At 59.8% G+C, this 7,500-nt stretch overlaps 1 non-coding gene across 1 annotated transcript in view; it reads left to right on the forward strand.

The window, feature by feature from the left end:
• Window positions 1–7,407: 7,407 nt before the first annotated feature.
• The window catches only part of LOC148316120 (18S ribosomal RNA), a 1,933-nt gene continuing 1,840 nt past the window's right edge, over window positions 7,408–7,500 (forward strand). Inside the window, exon 1 of the ribosomal RNA XR_015840368.1 lies at window positions 7,408–7,500. This exon is cut by the window's right edge and continues 1,840 nt beyond it. This is a non-coding gene — a ribosomal RNA (18S ribosomal RNA).

Genomic DNA, 7,500 nt, shown 5'->3' on the forward strand with positions numbered 1-7,500 from the left:
CTAATGGAAGCTCCGGAGGAGTAGTGCGGGCGTGTGTCACACTTAGCCCGGAGAGGAGCACCTTCCCCGGGCACGGGCGGGGAGCGAGCGCCCCCCAGCTCCATCGCTCCGGGGGTAATAGGCCGATGTCTGCCACACTTAGCCCTGAGAGGAGCACCTTCCCCGGGCACAGACGGTGCCAAGCGGCCCCTAAGTTTGCCCAAATGGAAGCTCCGGAGGAGGAGTGCATGCTGTGTGACAGTGAAGCCGAATAGGAGCACCTTCCCCGGGCACAGGCGGTGCCAAGCGGCCCCTAAGTTTGCCCTTATGGAAGCTCCGGAGGAGGAGGGCGGGCGTGTGTCACACTTGGCCCGAATAGGAGCACCTTCCCCGGGCACAGGCGGTGCCAAGCGGCCCCTAAGTTTGCCCTTATGGAAGCTCCGGAGGAGGAGGGCGGGCGTGTGTCACACTTGGCCCGAATAGGAGCACCTTCCCCGGGCACAGGCGGTGCCAAGCGGCCCCTAAGTTTGCCCTTATGGAAGCTCCGGAGGAGGAGGGCGGGCGTGTGTCACACTTGGCCCGAATAGGAGCACCTTCCCCGGGCACGGGCGGTGCCAAGCGGCCCCTAAGTTTGCCCTTATGGAAGCTCCGGAGGAGGAGGGCGGGCGTGTGTCACACTTGGCCCGAATAGGAGCACCTTCCCCGGGCACAGACGGTGCCAAGCGGCCCCTAAGTTTGCCCTTATGGAAGCTCCGGAGGAGGAGTGCATGCTGTGTGACAGTGAAGCCGAATATGAGCACTTCCCCGGGCACAGGCGGTGCCAAGCGGCCCCTAAGTTTGCCCAAATGGAAGCTCCGGAGGAGGAGTGCATGCTGCCTGAGAGTGAAGCCGAATATGAGCACCTTCCCCGGGCACAGGCGGTGCCAAGCGGCCCCTAAGTTTGCCCAAATGGAAGCTCCGGAGGAGGAGTGCATGCTGCCTGACAGTGAAGCCGAATATGAGCACCTTCCCCGGGCACAGGCGGTGCCAAGCGGCCCCTAAGTTTGCCCAAATGGAAGCTCCGGAGGAGGAGTGCATGCTGCCTGACAGTGAAGCCGAATATGAGCACCTTCCCCGGGCACAGGCGGTGCCAAGCGGCCCCTAAGTTTGCCCAAATGGAAGCTCCGGAGGAGGAGTGCGGGCGTGTGTCACACTTGGCCCTTATATGAGCACCTTCCCCGGGCACGGGCGGTGCCAAGCGGCCCCTAAGTTTGCCCAAATGGAAGCTCCGGAGGAGGAGGGCTGGCGTGTGTCACACTTGGCCCGAATATGAGCACCTTCCCCGGGCACGGGCGGTGCCAAGCGGCCCCTAAGTTTGCCCTAATGGAAGCTCCGGAGGAGGAGTGCATGCTGCCTGACAGTGAAGCCGAATATGAGCACCTTCCCCGGGCACAGGCCGTGCCAAGCGGCCCCTAAGTCTACCCTAATGGAAGCTCCGGAGGAGGAGGGCGGGCGTGTGTCACACTTGGCCCGAAGAGGAGCACCTTCCCCGGGCACGGACGGTGCCAAGCGGCCCCTAAGTCGGTAAAAGTTGAAATAAGTAAATAAATACAAAAAGGACGAGGGGGGGAAAAAAAAGGCAAAAACGTAGAAAATTCCCCCATTCATTTCAATGGGCTCGGCCGAATTGGGCTTGCGGGACCGCCGAGGGCACGCCGGAGGGCGGTTGAGTCGGTAAAAGTTGAAATAAATGAATAAATACAAAAAGAACGAGGGGGGGGGGGGGAAGGCAAAAACGTAGAAAATTCCCCCATTCATTTCAATGGGCTCGGCCGAATTGGGCTTGCGGGACCGCCGAGGGCACGCCGGAGGGCGGTTGAGTCTGTAAAAGTTGAAATAACTGAATAAATACAAAAAGAACGAGGGGGGGGGGGGAAAAAGGCAAAAACGTAGAAAATTCCCCCATTCATTTCAATGGGCTCGGCCGAATTGGGCTTGCGGGACCGCCGAGGGCACGCCGGAGGGCGGTTGAGTCGGTAAAAGTTGAAATAAATGAATAAATACAAAAAGAACGAGGGGGGGAAAAAAAAAAGCAAAAACGTAGAAAATTCCCCCATTCATTTCAATGGGCTCGGCCGAATTGGGCTTGCGGGACCGCCGAGGGCACGCCGGAGGGCGGTTGAGTCGGTAAAAGTTGAAATAAATGAATAAATACAAAAAGAACGAGGGGGGGGGGGGAAAAGGCAAAAACGTAGAAAATTCCCCCATTCATTTCAATGGGCTCGGCCGAATTGGGCTTGCGGGACCGCCGAGGGCACGCCGGAGGGCGGTTGAGTCGGTAAAAGTTGAAATAAATGAATAAATACAAAAAGAACGAGGGGGGGAAAAAAAGGCAAAAACGTAGAAAATTCCCCCATTCATTTCAATGGGCTCGGCCGAATTGGGCTTGCGGGACCGCCGAGGGCACGCCGGAGGGCGGTTGAGTCGGTAAAAGTTGAAATAAATGAATAAATACAAAAAGAACGAGGGGGGGAAAAAAAGGCAATAACGTATAAAATTCCCCCATTCATTTCAATGGGCTCGGCTAAAATGGGCCTGCAGTACTGCCGAGAGGCCACCGGAGGACGCCCTAGTAGGCAAACGTTGATCCCCACACACGAGGGGTCAGTTAGGCGACCAGGGGCGTTGCAGTTCCGCCGAATTGCATTAGGCGCGCTGCAGTAGGCAAACGTTGATCCCCCCTAGTCAGAGGGTCATTTGCCTACTTCCCAGGTTTACCCGGGTTTTCCAAAACACCTGGGGCACATTTTCAGGGATCACGTTTTTAGTAACAAAAATTTTCATAATTTCTTCTAAGTCCCCTTTCCAGCGGGGAACTTGCAAACGTGGTATCCGACCACTGAAGGCATTTGGCGGACGCGGCGCGGCAAACAGCCCGCACTCAGGCACGGAGCTCCGGGGAAAGTTGCCTCATTTCTTCTAAGTCCCCTTTCCAGCGGGGAACTTTGAAACATTGTATCCGACCGTGGAAGGCTGTTGGCGGGCACGGCGCGGCTCATAGCCGGCCCTCGGGCACGGAGCTCCGGGTGAATTTGACAAATTTCTTCTAAGTCTCCTTTCCAGCGGGGAACTTTGAAACATTGTATCCGACCGTGGAAGGCTGTTGGCGGGCACGGCGCGGCTCATAGCCGGCCCTCAGGCACGGAGCTCCGGGTGAATTTTTACAAATTTCTTCTAAGTCCCCTTTCCAGCGGGGAACTTTGAAACATTGTATCCGACCGTGGAAGGCTGTTGGCGGGCACGGCGCGGCTCATAGCCGGCCCTCAGGCACGGAGCTCCGGGTGAATTTTTACAAATTTCTTCTAAGTCCCCTTTCCAGCGGGGAACTTTGAAACATTGTATCCGACCGTGGAAGGCTGTTGGCGGGCACGGCGCGGCTCATAGCCGGCCCTCAGGCACGGAGCTCCGGGTGAATTTTACAAATTCCTTCTAAGTCCCCTTTCCAGCGGGGAACTTTGAAACATTGTATCCGACCGTGGAAGGCTGTTGGCGGGCACGGCGCGGCTCATAGCCGGCCCTCAGGCACGGAGCTCCGGGTGAATTTTTACAAATTTCTTCTAAGTCCCCTTTCCAGCGGGGAACTTTGAAACATTGTATCCGACCGTGGAAGGCTGTTGGCGGGCACGGCGCGGCTCATAGCCGGCCCTCAGGCACGGAGCTCCGGGTGAATTTGACAAATTCCTTCTAAGTCCCCTTTCCAGCGGGGAACTTTGAAACATTGTATCCGACCGTGGAAGGCTGTTGGCGGGCACGGCGCGGCTCATAGCCGGCCCTCAGGCACGGAGCTCCGGGTGAATTTTCACCTCATTTCTTCTAAGTCCCCTTTCCAGCGGGGAACTTTGAAACATTGTATCCGACCGTGGAAGGCTGTTGGCGGGCACGGCGCGGCTCATAGCCGGCCCTCAGGCACGGAGCTCCGGGTGAATTTTTACAAATTTCTTCTAAGTCCCCTTTCCAGCGGGGAACTTTGAAACATTGTATCCGACCGTGGAAGGCTGTTGGCGGGCACGGCGCGGCTCATAGCCGGCCCTCAGGCACGGAGCTCCGGGTGAATTTTACAAATTCCTTCTAAGTCCCCTTTCCAGCGGGGAACTTTGAAACCTTGTATCCGACCGTGGAAGGCTGTTGGCGGGCACGGCGCGGCTCATAGCCGGCCCTCGGGCACGGAGCTCCGGGGGAATTTTCACCTCATTTCTTCTAAGTCCCCTTTCCAGCGGGGAACTTTGAAACATTGTATCCGACCGTGGAAGGCTGTTGGCGGGCACGGCGCGGCTCATAGCCGGCCCTCGGGCACGGAGCTCCGGGTGAATTTTACTCAATTCTTCTAAGTCCCCTTTCCAGCGGGGAACTTTGAAACATTGTATCCGACCGTGGAAGGCTGTTGGCGGGCACGGCGCGGCTCATAGCCGGCCCTCGGGCACGGAGCTCCGGGGGAATTTGCCTCATTTCTTCTAAGTCCCCTTTCCAGCGGGGAACTTTGAAACATTGTATCCGACCGTGGAAGGCTGTTGGCGGGCACGGCGCGGCTCATAGCCGGCCCTCGGGCACGGAGCTCCGGGTGAATTTTACAAATTTCTTCTAAGTCCCCTTTCCAGCGGGGAACTTTGAAACATTGTATCCGACCAAAGGAAGGCTGTTGGCGGGCGCGGCGCGGCTCATAGCCGGCCCTCGGGCACGGAGCTCCGGGTGAATTTTACAAATTTCTTCTAAGTCCCCTTTCCAGCGGGGAACTTTGAAACATTGTATCCGACCACTGAAGGCTGTTGGCGGGCGCGGCGCGGCTCACAGCCCGCCCTCAGGCACGGAGCTCCGGGTGAATTTTACTCAATTCTTCTAAGTCCCCTTTCCAGCGGGGACCTTTCAAACATTGTATCCGACCAAAGGAAGGCTGTTGGCGGACGCGGCGCGGCTCACAGCCCGCACTCAGGCACGGAGCTCCGGGGAAATTTGCCTCATTTCTTCTAAGTCCCCTTTCCAGCGGGGAACTTTCAAACATTGTATCCGACCACTGAAGGCTGTTGGCGGACGCGGCGCGGCTCACAGCCCGCCCTCAGGCACGGAGCTCCGGGGAAATTTGCCTCATTTCTTCTAAGTCCCCTTTCCAGCGGGGACCTTTCAAACATTGTATCCGACCACTGAAGGCTGTTGGCGGACGCGGCGCGGCTCACAGCCCGCCCTCAGGCACGGAGCTCCGGGGGAATTTGCCCCCTCATTTCTTCTAAGTCCCCTTTAGGCGACCAGGGGTTGACAATTTAGGTGACCAGGGGTTGACAATTTAGGCGACCAGGGGTGACTTTTAGGCGACCAGGGGTGAGGTTTAGGCGACCAGGGGTGAGGTTTAGGCGACCAGGGGTAGCGTTTAGGCGACCAGGGGCGTTGCAGTTCCGCCGAATTGCATTAGGGGCGCTGCAGTAGGCAAACGTTTTTACCCCTAGTCAGAGGGTCATTTGCCTACTTCCCAGGTTTACCCGGGTTTTCCAAAACACCTGGGGCACATTTTTAGGAACCACGTTTTTAGTAACAAAAATTCTTCTATGTCCACCTCCGTGAAAGAAATTGCCCAATGGTTCCCGCGGAAGAGAGCTGCCAGGCGGACGCATACTGCAATAACGGCCGCCCTGGCGCTCTGGTGGATGTTATCCTCGAAATTTCTTCTATGTGCCCATTCCAGCGGGCAACTTGCGAACAATGGTGTCCGACCATGGAAGGCTGTTGGCGGACGCGGCGCGGCTCACAGCCCGCCCTCAGGCACGGAGCTCCGGGGGAATTTTCCCCTCATTTCTTCTAAGTCCCCATTCCAGCGGGGAGCTTGCAAACGTGGTATCCGACCACTGAAGGCTGTTGGCGGGCACGGCCCCACCAGCGCAACACGGCACTTCCTATGACTCGGGTCCGACGCAGGAGGAGCGGTCCTCCCGGCCCCACCACACGGCACTTCCTATGACTCGGGTCCGACGCAGGAGGAGCGGTCCTCCCGGCCCCGCCACACGGCACTTCCTATGACTCGGGTCCGACGCAGGAGGAGCGGTCCTCCCGGCCCCGCCACACGGCACTTCCTATGACTCGGGTCCGACGCAGGAGGAGCGGTCCTCCCGGCCCCACCACCGCCACACGGCACTTCCCATGACCCGGGTCCGACGCAGGAGGAGCGGTCCTCCCGGCCCCACCGCAACACACACAACCACTGACCGATTGGCAATCATGACCCGCCATCGGAGGGCCCCTGCCGGCCCCGGCCTCGCGCCGGGGTGTTCGGGTGGACGGTTCCTTCGGCCTGCGGGTCGACCTCTGAGCGTTGGCCGGCACCGCAGCACACACACAACCACTGACCGATTGGCAATCATGACCCGCCATCGGAGGGCCCCTGCCGGCCCCGGCCTCGCGCCGGGGTGTTCGGGTGGACGGTTCCTTCGGCCTGCGGGTCGACCTCTGAGCGTTGGCCGGCACCGCAGCACACACATAACCACTGACCGATTGGCAATCATGACCCGCCATCGGAGGGCCCCTGCCGGCCCCGGCCTCGCGCCGGGGTGTTCGGGTGGACGGTTCCTTCGGCCTGCGGGTCGACCTCTGCGCGTTGGCCGGCACTTCCCTACCGTTACCCACCCCACCCCTGGGGTTGTGACAAAACGGCACTTCCTATGACTCGGGGTCCGACGCAGGAGGAGCGGTCCTCCCGGCCCATCTCGCACCCACACCCTGACATGTACTGCACCACACCAACCACTGACCGATTGGCAAGCATGACCCGCCATCGGAGGGCCCCTGCCGGCCCCGGCCTCGCGCCGGGGTGTTCGGGTGGACGGTTCCTTCGGCCTGCGGATCGACCTCTAGCGCACCAACCAGCGCGAAACCGCTTTCGTCGCGAGACCGAGACGACCCTGTCGCGTGCCCGTCGGCCACACGGGCCCAGAGATGTCCTACACGGGAGTTCCGCCGCGCTCGCGGGTGCCCCGCCACGAGAGGGGTGCGGGAGCCCAGGCCCGCGTCAGCCGAGCGGTCCTTCCCGAAAAAGCATGTTTCTCAAACCCTACCGGCGTCTGTCAGAAGACGCCGCCTCCGAGTGCGTGTTGCGGTCGCGGGCGTGCGGGCGGCTCCGGCTCCCTCCCGCGACTGACCGCCACGCGGTAACGCGGCCTCTACGGACCGAGTACATACCGAGGCCCAGCCGACTTCCTCACCGCGCACGGGGGCTGAATCGGTAACGGAAATTTCGGTAGCCCACGTCCGAAAAAAATGAGAGAGAAAAAACAACGAGGGAGGCTGGGGTGCCGCCGGGGGTAACCCCGCGGGAGGCCGTCTCCCGCGGGCGCCGCCCGGTCCCCGCGCCCGGCTCCCCGCTCAGCTCCGGTTCCAATGCAAGAAACACAGACCGCCGGACGCGAGGGCTACCTGGTTGATCCTGCCAGTAGCATATGCTTGTCTCAAAGATTAAGCCATGCAAGTCTAAGTACACACGGTTCCGATACAGTGAAACTGCGA

This window comes from Idiotropiscis lumnitzeri, chromosome 22 (assembly GCF_059441095.1).
Source record: "Idiotropiscis lumnitzeri isolate Australia: NSW breed Sydney's pygmy pipehorse chromosome 22, RoL_Ilum_1.0, whole genome shotgun sequence".
Classification (NCBI taxonomy): Eukaryota; Metazoa; Chordata; class Actinopteri; order Syngnathiformes; family Syngnathidae; genus Idiotropiscis; species Idiotropiscis lumnitzeri.